Below are 12742 nucleotides of genomic sequence, written 5' to 3'. Positions count from 1 at the left end.
CCAGGACCCTGGGATCATGACCTGAGCCGAAGGCAGACGTTTAACCAACTGAACCACCCAGGCGCCCTGAAATTGACCATTTTCTTTCATTAAGAATAAAGGCAACAGAGTCACCTGGCTGGCTCAGTCGGTGCGACTCTCGATCTCGGGGCTGTGAGTTTGAGCCCCATGTTGAGTGTAGAGCTTACTTAAAAATGAAAAAATAAAAAAAAAGAAAGAAGACAACAAACCACAATCCCTCCGCGTTATTTCCACATCACCATACACCATTGGTGCAGACATCTGGAAACATCCTTTATGCTCATCACTGTGGAAGTAGAGCAGTTCCTGGGACTCCACTTCCCCTAGATCTTAGCATTTAATACATTGTAAAAATATATATAAGTTACCATATTGGAAACTTACATTTTTAATATTTTAATAACTACGTTTCAATATAATTGGTTTCCTTTGATTTTACACATTTATAAACATTACTCTGAGAAGGGTGTCCACCCGTGGGTTCCATAGCACAAAGCAGGTGAAGAAGCCCTGATTCACCAGGAGCCCTGGGGGGAGGTCTGCTCACAGCAAGGCCACGTGATCTCAAGGTCAGATCTGGAGAAAGACAGGCACTTTCTGGACAGTGGCTTCCTAGGGCTCAGAGCTGGGGGCTACGGATGGTCAGATGGAATGGGTGATCACCCCCCTAGAGGGCCCCATGCCTGGGAGCTGAAAGGGGCCAAAAGCACCAGCCCTGAGGCGGCCAAGCCAAGGAATGTACTGGCTGTGACTCCTGGGTCCTAGGAGACCCCACTGGGCCGGTGAGATTTATGACCAGGACCCCCCAGTTGGGGAAGATCAATCACCTCCTCCTGCTGCCTCCTCACTCAGCCAAGAAACTAAAGGGCTGACCCTGTGCCAAGAGCCCAGCCTGCCAGCAGAGGTCCCAAGGCCCAATCCTTGCCCGGTGGTTCCAGCGCAGCCCAGCTCCCTAGCCCACGGCTGCGGGCCCCAGCAGTGGAACCACACTGGGGGTGCTAGTATCTAGAATCACAGTCTCCCCCCGCCGAAACGCTCATCTTGAATGGTGTGATCTTGTTCCTCATTTTTCATCTGGGGCAGCTGTGACTCAGAAAGGGACAGTCATTAACTGAAGGCCACACAGTAAGTTAGTAGGAGGGTTAGGGCTGACCCCTAGGGATGCCAGGGCTCTATGTGTTGGTCAGTCTCCCAAATAGCATTCTGGCTTGCTTTCATTCATTCACTCAACATATTCAGTGTCTACCATGGGACTGGAAATACAGTAGTGACTAAGATAGGGCTTACATTATACAATTATCTAATTAATTATCAATTGCAGTTGACCCTTGAGCAACATGGGCTTGACCGACTTGCGTCCACTTATACATGGACTTTTTTTCAGTAAATACAGTACAACACTGTAAATGTATTTTCTTTATGATTTGTGATTTTCTTAATATTTTCTTTTCTCTAGCTTATGTTATTATATGAATGCGGTATATAATGCATATACAAAAGCTGTGTATCAACTGCTCACGTTTTCGGTAAGGCTTCTGGTCAACAGGAGGCTATTAGTAGTTAAGTTTGCGGGGAGTCGAAAGTTATATGTGGATTTTTGGCTGTGCAGGGGTGGGTAGGGTGGTCATTGTCCCTAACCCCCATGTTGTTCAAGGGTCAACTGTAATCTATTTGTACCAAATACGTTAAAGGAGATGGAAGAGGGCCAAGAGGATAGAAATGGGGATGCCCTCCACTGTAGGAAGTCAAGAAAAGGTAATATTAAGCCTAAAGTTCATTCATTCAACCAAAATTCACTGAATGTCTCCTGTGGACCAAGCCCTCTCTGAGACGCCCGGCATACAGCAACGAACAAAACAAGGTCAGGAGCTGACTTCTCCCAGGGCTTACTTACATTCTAGAGGGGTTATCCAGGAAGCAAATAAATCGGCAACAGAAGTCCTAGGGCAGGATGGGAAAGACAGGATCAGGAGAATGGGGTGCTGGCAGAGAAGGCTGTGCGGGTTCACATACCTCGTCAGGGAAGCCTCCTCTAAGAAGTAACATTTGAGCAGAGAGCGGAGGTGAGGAAGCAAGACGTCCGGCTGTCAGAGGGGAGCCGACGGCAGGCATGGGGAACAAACAGCAAGGGCAGAGGTCCTGAGGAAGGGGCATGAGGAAGGTGTCAACGTGGCTAATCAAGAAGCGACCGCAGGAGAGGAGGTTTGAAAGGCCGCTGGAGAGCCACTCATCTGGAGCTTTGTAGGACTCCAGACTCTAGGGACTCCAGCTCTGAATCGGACGGAGCCAAGAAGCTGGTAGAGGCTCTGAGCACAGAAGACCCAATGCAGCCACTGTGTTGAGAGAAGACCATGGAAAGCAAGAAGAGCGGGAGCAGGGAGACCAGTCCAGCGGCCACCGCGAGACGACAGGCGAGGGCCACCAGTGGCTTGGGTCAAGGTAGCAGCCGTGGAACTAGGGATGCAGGATTTGAATCTAGATACGTTCTGAAGGGACAGCCAACATGATTTGGAATAGGAGGGAAAAAAGAGAAGCCAAGAATGGTTTCAAGGTTTTGAGTCGGCTCAGCTACAGATGAGGACAGATGGGGAAGGTCCGGCAGGGGCAGGATTCATGCGTTTTGTCCAGGGATGAGCATGTGAGTCAGGAGTTCGGAGGCATGGTCCAGGCTGGAGATGTATATCTGGGAGCTGTCGGGCAGTGACAGGGGGCTCCCCAGCACACGGGGAGAGAAGATCAGAAGTGCCCGTCATCCAGGGAAGAGTCGATGGGAAAGCGTGCAGACAGGAGGAGCTACTGGGGGGACCGGCCTGTCCGGAGAGCAGAGGGTGGTCGGGAAAGGGGTCTTGATGGCCTTGTGGGACCTGTTAAGACGTTTGGTCTTTCCCTTACACACCACTATAGTCCTTTAGGCAAGGACATGGCACGGGCCGTCTTGTGTTACAACAAGGTCTCCCCAACCACCGCTTGAAGGCGGGGTTAGACAAAGCAGGGAGCAATGAGCAGGCTGGGGGTTGAGGGGGGCCATCCAGACGGCAGGAGGCATGGCTGGGGGGTTAGAGCAGCACGCGGAGAGAAGTAGGAGGACAGAAGAGCAATTTAAGGGGTACAACTGGCAGGCTAAGTTAGTTGCCTCCCTCGATGTGAGGAGGGAGGGATTGGGAAGAGTGGAGTCCAAGTGGCACCTAGTCCTCCCTCTTAGATAACGCGTGGATGCTGTGCTAGAAGAGCAGCAGGTTGGGGGCGAGGAGAGAGACTGTATTCATTCATTTAACGAAACTCTCCGGAGTGTCTGTTCTGTGCCAAGCACAGCCCTGCCCTAGGGGAACTCAAGGCTTAGTGGATGAGACAAGCAAAGAGCAATGGGCTGAATGCTGGGCCCTAGTGCGGGGGGGCTGAGTTCCCAGAGCCCAGGGGACATCTCAGCACGCAGCTTGGGGTATGAGAGAGATCTGAGCTGGAAGCAGTGGCTTAGAGGGGTTGATGGGCTGGGATAGGGAAGGATGAGTAGGAAGGTTAGGACCCAGCCTTAAGAAATGCCCTATGTAAATGTATGGGGAGTGGATCTCCAACCCAAAAGGAAAATAAAGGAGGAACACATATCCCCTCCCCTTCATACCACATATGATCGAAGCACTAGCATCAGGCATGCCCCATATTTCAGGGCCTTTGGAGTCATATAACTGATTTTAACTCACCCTGTCTAAAACGGTTTTATTCCCTTCATACTAATTTTGCCATTAGTCTATTAAATATTTGGAGAAGCTGAGATTTTCAGCCTAAAAAGGAGTGTTCTCAGGAGTCTCTGTCTCCAAATATCTACAGGGCTGCCTTAGACCAGAAAAAAATTGTGCTCTGTACCCTCTAAGCACAGAGCTGGGGATGAGAAGAGCCACAGAGAGACTGCATCTGGTTCACTGAGAGAAAGCCTGTCTTCAAGAGTTTATCTAGTGATAGCAAAGAAGAGCCAGAAAGGTGGTGAGCTCCCCATCACTAGAGATGTGCGAGTTGGAGCTGTGAGCTTGCAGAGAGAGGTAGAGCACAGGAATGAGGCAAGGAAGGGGTGAATGGACTCAAAGCTGAAGTCTCTGGGGCCCAGGAGAAATGAGCTGGGGGTCAAGACCCTCACCCACCACTAGTTGTGTGACCTGAGCAAGACTCCTTCCCTGAACCTCCGTGTCTTGGCATTGCTGCACAGGATTGGTTGGAGGGTAACTCATCTGAACAGCTGGTAGCAGTAGATACTTGTTCAATGTTAGGGGCGCCCAGATCTAAACACAGAATCCAGTGTTGAGCTGTACTGCCCTGTCCCAAACAAATCCCTTTTCAGAACAGAAACCCCAGCAGGGCAGGGAGAGACATTATGGGCACATTCGGGTGGCCACACGTTCACCACCTCTAACTCGGTGTAGAAGAAGCCACACCCAAACCACCTGAACATCTCACGTTTGAAGCTTTTGTCTGCAAGTCAGGCTTTGATCTTCAACATGAAAATGACTTTAAAAGTCTGGAGCTGGGGCATCTGGGTGGCTCAGTCGTTAAGCGTCTGCCTTCAGCTCAGGTCATGATATCCCAGGGTCCTGGGATCGAGCCCCGCATCAGGCTCCCTGCTCAGCGGGAGGCCTGCTTCTCCCTCTCCTACTCTCCCTGCTTGTGTTCCCTCTCTTGCTGTCTCTCTCTCTCTCTCTCTCTGTCAAGTAAATGAATAAAATCTTAAAAAAAAAAAAAAGTCTGGAGCTGCATGCATGTAAAAGTTAAACAAAAGCATAGTTGGAAAAAAAACAGATATTTTTTAAGATTTTATTTTTCAGTAATCTCTACACCCAACATGGGGCTCAAACTCACAACACCGAGATCAAGAGTCGCATGCTTTTCTGATTGAGCCAGCCAGGCGCCCCCCAAAATAGATTTTGTTTTTTAAAGGGAGGAAATACAACAAAATGTTCATTGGTGACTTGGGCTGAGTTCATGGTTTTTGTTTTGTTTTATTTTGTTTGCTTCTCTTTCTGTTCTTTCCAGAGTTCCTATAACAAAAAAATGTTTGTTGGAAGAGCAAAAAAAAAAACACCTTATAGTTTAAAAACAAACAAAATAAATCTGCATTAAAAGGCAAAATCAAATCACTTTTCCAATTTTTAACTAGTGCTCTTAAATAGCCCAAAGTTAACCCAGAGCCTCTCTCTCTGGCCAGGCAGGGGCACTAGGACTCTATGGCGGAGCCCAGTCTGCCTATTTTCTGGCTAATAGGAGCCTGCCCCCTCATGCTTTTCTAGAGAGGCCTCCCAGGTGCCAGGACACACGTAGGAAGCATCTGGGGCCTGCCCTCCAGCTCAGTCCAGAAAGACATGTGACATCGGCAATGTTACCACTTCTTGAAGGAACGCTTACTATGGGCCAGGCACTGGGCTGGGTGCTGTGGATGCAGCTTATTTAATCCTTACCATATGAGGTGAGTGCTATATCCCCATTTAACATCAAGAATACAGAGGCTCAGAGAGATTAAACTCAGAAAGTAAGTGGATCCAGAATTTGAATCCACAGTTATTTGATGCTCTCAAGTATTACATTATACTTCCTCCTCACGTTAAAAAAAAAAAAAAATCAATTACTAAAAAGCAATGAGTGCTGTGAAGGAGGTATACAATTGGAACCTCAGAGAAGGAGCCATTAAACTCCCCAGGGGGAAAGAAAAGATCAGGGAAGACTTCCAGGAAGAGGTGTCATTTGAGTTGAGCTTTGAAGGATGGGTAGGAATTTATCAAAGCATAACATACAATCTGACAAAGTGATATTCAGTGGCTATTTTTAATTATAAGAACATTAATAAAGATTTTTGTCTGAATTTACAGATGAAGTAACATGATGTTTGGGATTTGCTTCATAATAATCCATCTTGTAGACAGGGAGTGTGGGGAGGGCTGGAGATATAGACAAAACAAGGTTACCCATGTGGATGATTGTTGAAGTTGGTGATGGATTCATGCCATTTATTATATTATGCTCTCTTTTTTCATATAGATTTGGAAATGCCCTTAATAAAAAAGAAGGTAATGATCCATTTGTGCTCACTCACCATGAGGATCTGATGAAATAATTCAGTAAATATTTACTGAGCACCTATGTGAGCCCACACACTCTGGGCATGACGGAGCCACCAGGGACCAGTGACACACTGTCCCAGCACTGACCAACTCACAAATAGGGAGATGAGGCCAGGACTCAAATACGGGCCGATGGCAAACAGCACCCAGATATGGTTCAGGGGGCTCTGAGTTCAGAAGTAGGGGAGGCCCCAGTCCCCCGGGGGTGGGGGATCCAGTAGATGCAGCATCTGAGCCTCTGAGGTAGAGAACACACAGGAGTACACCTGTCATGAGGCATTCGGGGAGGGCATCTCAGCCACGTAAAGGCTCAGAGGGGGGAAGTGAGAGACGATGCACGTGGGACACTTGGGGAGCTCAAGAGGCCCTTAAGGAAGGATGGAAGGCAGAGAATGGCAGAGCATTTCTCACTCCAATCTAGAACTAGCATGATTTTTTAGGATGCTCCCTGGACCACGCATGTTACCCCCACTTCCCTCCCTGAAACACTGGCCACACCCCCAGAGCACTTGGAGCCATCAAAGTGAGTGACGGCAGGCTAATCACGGCCACTTGGGTCTGAGGAGGCCCCCTGTCTCTCTCTGAGGACCCTCCACAAGGACAAGTGCAGGACAAAAGCGAAGCCTCCCCCTCCTCACCTGCCACTGCCCTCATTAGCATCATACAGAAAGCCTGCCAGCCGGCTCCCAGCAACTGGACAGGCCAGCCCCGCTTTGGCTGGGCCCCAACCAAGCAGATGTGGACCCTGAAGGGCCCTGTGGGCCACCCGGCCCCCCTCCTCAAAAAATAAGCACGCCAGGCAACCACCGCCCTGTCCTGCCCACCCCATTGCATGGCCCCGAGGAATCTGCGGAGGCTGCCAGAAAGCCACTTGGAGGCCGGGAAGCAGACAAGCCCTGCGTGCTGACTCTGAGGGTCTTAGCGACCTCAACTTGTACCTGTCATGAGACACAGGCTCGAATCCTAGCACCGTAGACCAGGGCAGTCACGGCCTGCTGGTCCCTATTTTAAACAGCTGCTTTAGAATATGCCACCACCAGACAACAGAGTTGCCGCTTCCCAGGACTTCAGTGTCCAGCCGGGCCGGGCAGCTAGCCGGCAGCAGAGCTCTGAGGTCCCAGGCGGGCCTGGGCGAGATTGCCTGGGGGCTTGGGGCTGGGAGTGCCTGTGTCTGTCTGGATCCCACCTATTCAGGGGTAATGGAGAGGGGCGTGAGAGTGATGGGGAGGCCTGATAGCCCATTGAACATGCAGCTCCCAGGGGACCGCTGCAGAGAGGGGTGGAGCCTGAGAGAAGGCACCGTGGCCCGCCTGTGTGGGAACGGCCAGAGGGCAGAAGGCCCAGCCTCCCGGGATCCTGCAGAGCCTGGGACCCAGGAGCACCACAGGTCCCAGGCTGCAGACGGTGAGCTGCAAAGGGCAGAGGACCCTGGGCTCACAGGTCTCAGCTGGCTGAGCTGTCACCAGGCACGGGGTGGGAAAGAGTTTTCCACCCTGGTCCCGTAGGTCCACGGGGTCTCAGAAAGGCCTAGTTACGGGATGATGAGGAGGTGGGGTTGCCTAGGGAGAGGGGACTGTTATCTTCAAACCACCATCTGCATCAGTGAGACTGAGTCAGGAGAGATCGTGTCTCCCCCCATATCAGGGAACTCACAGAATAGCGTATGACCCAACCTCCCCTCCCACAATGTATGGAGGGGCCCCCTGATTTTCCCTCAGGGTAGTCCCATGCTAACGGCCCAGGACTAGCTGGTGCCTCTCTGCAGTGATCCCGACAGTATCCAGGGCTTCGCCAGCAGTGGGGTGAGCGAACTGGCTCGCTGAACAGCCGGGGTCAGAATCCCAGCTGGGCTTCTCTCTCAGCCGCTTGACCTTGGGCAAATCATTTAACCTGTCTGACCTCATCTGTAAAATGAGAGTGACTGTCCCCTTGCACGGGATTGTAGAGAGGAGTCAGTGAGCCAGCCGAGTCAAAATCCCAGCCCTTTGGTATAAACTGGACACTGAGCACAGGTGAGGCTAACCTTCAGTGACCCATGTCCTCTTCCTGAGCTTCCTGGGTCTGGGGCTCAGGTCCGCCGGCCTCTCTCTATGACAATCTGCTCTTCCCTGGGAGTTTGGCATCTTAACAGGTCTAAATTTAAGTTAATTCAAATTAAACAAACTTAAAAATTCAGTTACTCCATTGCACTAGCCACTGAAGTGCTCGAGAGCTACGTGTGCTTGGTGGCTATAGCATTGGACAGGGCAGACACAGAGCGCGCCCACCATCCCAGAAAGCTCGACTGGACAGCGCTGGCCTCAGGGCAGGAGACCGCTCCAGGTGGGGCGTTAGGAGATCTGGGTTCTAGTCCCAGCTTAGCTCGAGTTTAGGCTGTTTAAACAAGTCCCTTTGCCTCTCAGAGCCTCCACTTTTTCATCTGGGCAGTCTAGCCCACGCTCTGTCCAAGTCAGTGCTTGACGAGGACCTTTCAATTGATTCTACGACCCCACTGCCTTGGATCGGGCCCGTGTGGAAACAGGTGTGTGGGGGAAGCCCTGCTGAGGAGGCTGAGGGACCCACCTGCCCACCTCCAGGCTCCAGGAGCTCCAGAAAATACTCTGGAGTCCAGAGTTTGTCAGGCAAGCCTCCCTGAGTGTCAGCGTCTCAGACCATTGTTTCCAGATCAGCAAAGCCTGAGCCAGGGGGGCAGGCCTCACAGAGGGCCGTGGGTATCTTTCCATAGGCTTACATAGTCCTGAGAAGTCCCAAGACCCCAAACTCACCCCACCCGAAGTAGGCAGGGCCTTGGGGAAGAGGCAGCCTCACGGAAGGCAGCCCAGAGGGGAGGGGGGTGCAGAGTGGAGAGTCAGAAATGCGCTATCAGCACGCCCGTCCTCCCCACTTCCTCTCTTGAACGGATCACATCCTGTTATTGTGTGGACAGAGAAGGCCAGGAGCTGGGGAGGGAGGCAGGGTTCAGACTAAGTGAGTGGGGCGGGAAAGGAGGAGCCAGAGGGAATGTCACAGTGGGCATCAGGGAGCTCTAGTAGCCCAGCCCTGTCCGATTCCTGGTGGCCTGGGCAGGAGTAGGGCCTCTGGGAGGGAGGACCAGCCTCGATGCAGCAACTTGCATCTGCCATTGAGAGAAGTTCCCCGGGGCTCGAGACAGGCTGTGCCTCCCTGCAAAGGCACCTGGATTACAGGAAATGGCATTCTTCAAGAAGCCTTCCCCGGCCTCCACCTCAGGCTCTTTTCAACTCAGCAAACATTTACTCTGGGCCTCCAGGGCCAGAGTCGTGTCTCCCCTAGCCCCTGGGCCTCTCTCTCCCAACACATTCCTCTGGGGTCGTAGTGCTCTGTACCTGTTCCCCTCCACCCCAGCTCCACCCAGCCTGCAAGCCCCTGAGCTCCCGAGCCCCAGGCAGACAGGGACAGGGAAAGTCCCTCGCCCATGCCGCAGGTCCAGAGGAATTCCTGCTGCTAGGAATGATTAATGTTCCCACTGCCCCCTCTGCCCTGTTTCCCTCTTCTGCCATCCCCAGGTATAGCCCTATCCCAACCCCATTTCTAGCAATAACAGTGGCTCTTTCTATAAAACACAAGCACTTTACGTAGCTTCTTTTGAAGTCCCATGCCAGCCCAGGAAGGTGGGAGTTAGTATCTTCACTTGGCAGGTGACAAAACTGAAGCTCAGAAAGGGTAAGTGGTTTACCCAAAGTCACACAGTAGTATAATCTGTGGTAGTCTTGGAACTTAAACCCAGGTAAGTCTGACCCCAAAGGCCAGGCTCTTTTTGCGGCCCCACTGCCTTTCGTGCTTTATCCCACCCATGTCCTGGCCTCTCCCTCCCTGAACCAACGACACCACATCGACTGCCCTTACTGCCTGTCCTCCAGCCGAGCCCGTTGCTCTAGGCAAGCTCGCCGGTGCCCACAGTCATCGCGGGCAGACTGCTGGACAGGCCGAGCTACTAGTTTCCCCACAGCACAGCACAGGCCTGTCTGTTCAAAGAACACCAACTACTTATCGGCTATTTCTTCTTCCCCTCTCAAAGGACAGTGAGTACTGGCTCTGGACTCAGACCGGAATTCAAATCCTGCATAACCTCGGTGAAACCCCAGCCCCTCTCTAGGCCTCATTTCCTTCTCTGGACAACAGAAAGGACTCCCTGGGGGATCCTGACTTACTCGGTTCCTTACTCTGACTCATGATGGCCACTGCTAGACACTGCTGGACACTGTGCACAGCACCATGGCGTGTCCTCACTACGCTGCTCAGAGGCGCTTGCCTGGTTCTTGCACGGGCCATGGGGCCAGAGAGGGCACCTTCCGTTGTTTTGCAAGTAGAGAAGGGGGAGTGGGCAGCATAAGGAGGCAAGGTTGCCATGACTACATGGATAGACAGCCTCCTGATCTTCATCAGCCCCACCTCACCCCACCCAGGCCCAGTATGATAACCAGGCTGCTGGGGCCCAGCCCAAGAAAGCTCACACCCCACCTCCCCACTAGCAAAAGTAGCCAAAGGAGCAGAGCTGTCCATCTGCCCCTAACTAGCCCAGAACTGTGGTTTTAGGCGGGGTAGGGGGAGCTTTGCAGGAAGCATCTTTGTAGGGATGACCCAGCCTCCCACCCATCCATCCCATCCCCCTCTCTTCCCTATTGTCCTCAACACTGAGCTAGGACATTCCAAACATAGGAACTTCTGCATTCAGTAAATATTGAAAGGGTCCCATGCCAAGTCTGCCATGGGGCGCTGGAGGCCTAGGGACAAATGGAGCGTGGTCTGGCCTTGGAGGGGCTCGTGTTTGAGTGGGGAAGCGGAAAAGGGGGCAAACGTTAGCCAGCACAGAGGGAAGGAAGGCCCCATAGTGTCAGGGCAGTTTTCTGGAGGCTGGGGACAAGGAAGAATGAAAGGAAGATGGACGCAGATGGTAAAACAGAAAGTACAAAACTGGATGGTTAAAAAAAACAAAAACAAAAAGGCAGCAGGACAGAAAGGAGAGTCCAACAGGAGCAGAGAAAACAAAGGGCAGAAGGGCAAGAACACGGTCCCTTCCCCGAGGTGGGCACAGGATGCCCTGGGAGGCAGGAAGTCTAGTCCTGCCCCGCCTGCCGCTGTCACCACCATTCCTGGGATGGGCGGCCCTGGGGAGACTGCTTTCCTCTTCGGGCCTCAGTCTTGCCCCCTGGAGATGGGGACAATAGCCCAAACGATCCCCAAGGGCCTGGCCCACCTGGGCAGGCAATAGCCTTGCAGCCTCCGCCTGGTGGTCACAGAGTCAGGTCGTCCTGACCTCTCTGGAGGTGGGCTGCCTTGCCCCCCACCCCATGGGAAAGGTCCTTCTGGAAATGGGTGCTCCTCCCTTCTCATTCTTCTCCCCTGACCATTCGGGCCAGAGCATCAGTGACCACTGCGTCGGGCTTGGCTAACCACTTCCTCAACCCCAGGCCCCCTTTTACCGTAACCTCTGAAATGTTACTCTCCTGTGCACATTCTCTCTCTTCCCCACCCTCTCAGCCTCCCCCCATGACTAAGCCTCATCATCCTGTCCGCCCAAGGGCCTCCTTGCCCTGGGCCAGGGAAAAGCACACTTGGGAGTCTTCCAAGAGCCCAGGAGCTTCCCTACAGGCCAGAACATGATTCCCCAAGCTCTGCCAAGCCCTGGCCCTCCTAGCTATGGTTGGAAGCTTCCCAGGACAGGGGCAGCCAAGATCCAAGCCTGGTGCAAGATGAGCAAGGCTGACCCCAAGGGAGCCAGGATTGTCCATGGGCCCCTTGAGTTCCCTTCTGGGTACATCTTTTTTCCCTAATACTAATCACCTTCCAATGTGCTAGATCTTTACTATATCAACCCCCAAATCAACATATTTCATTGTTCATGTGTGTCTGTGTGTTTACGGTCTCCCTGCTAGAATTCAAGCAACACAAGAACAGGGATGTTGGTTTTCTTCACTGCTGGATCTCCAGTACCTAGAATAACACCTGGCCCATTGGAGGGGCTCAAAAAATATTGCTAAATGAATGAAAGGACTGGCGCTCCATTGGAAATGCTGACCTACCATGCTCCCTGAAGTTCCGGCAGTCCATATGCAGAGCAGCCCCCTCCCCGAACCCAGAGTTCCTGCCTGTACCGGCCTTCCCATTCCTAAGCCTCCATTCACTGATAGTGACCCCCAAAGCTTCAGCCTGTCCCCGAGCCCCACGTGAACCCTGCACCCACCACCCCCAACTCTGAAGAGCCAGGTGTAAGAGCGGCAGCCTCCCTTTAAGTCATCAGGGCCCCTGGGATCCTGCTCTGCTGAGAACTTAATCTCTCCTGAACCAATGATAAAAGCAACTGCCCTAGCCGTGGGAGCTGAGCCCGGCACACACAGGGGACCATCTGTGGGGTGGCCCTGAGCCAAAAGTGTGGGTGCACAAAGCTAAGAAGAATCCCCCACTGTGAGGCCTGGCAGAGGGAAAAGAATAGAACCCTAAGTGGGGGAGCCTCAGGGTAGGGGGCAGGATCCCACCCAAGAGGACAGCTGAGTCCTGGAGTTCCCTCCATTTAGGGAGAGACAGACTCTTTGCCAGGCCCTTCCTTTTAATGTCCCAACTCCCAGGCGTGGGGGTGCAAGCTGCAAGGACAGAGTCCAGGC

This window comes from Callorhinus ursinus, unplaced genomic scaffold (assembly GCF_003265705.2).
Source record: "Callorhinus ursinus isolate GAN/ISIS: 27379988/994484 unplaced genomic scaffold, GSC_fseal_2.0 scaffold9, whole genome shotgun sequence".
Classification (NCBI taxonomy): Eukaryota; Metazoa; Chordata; class Mammalia; order Carnivora; family Otariidae; genus Callorhinus; species Callorhinus ursinus.
This window is presented reverse-complemented; position numbering follows the sequence as displayed.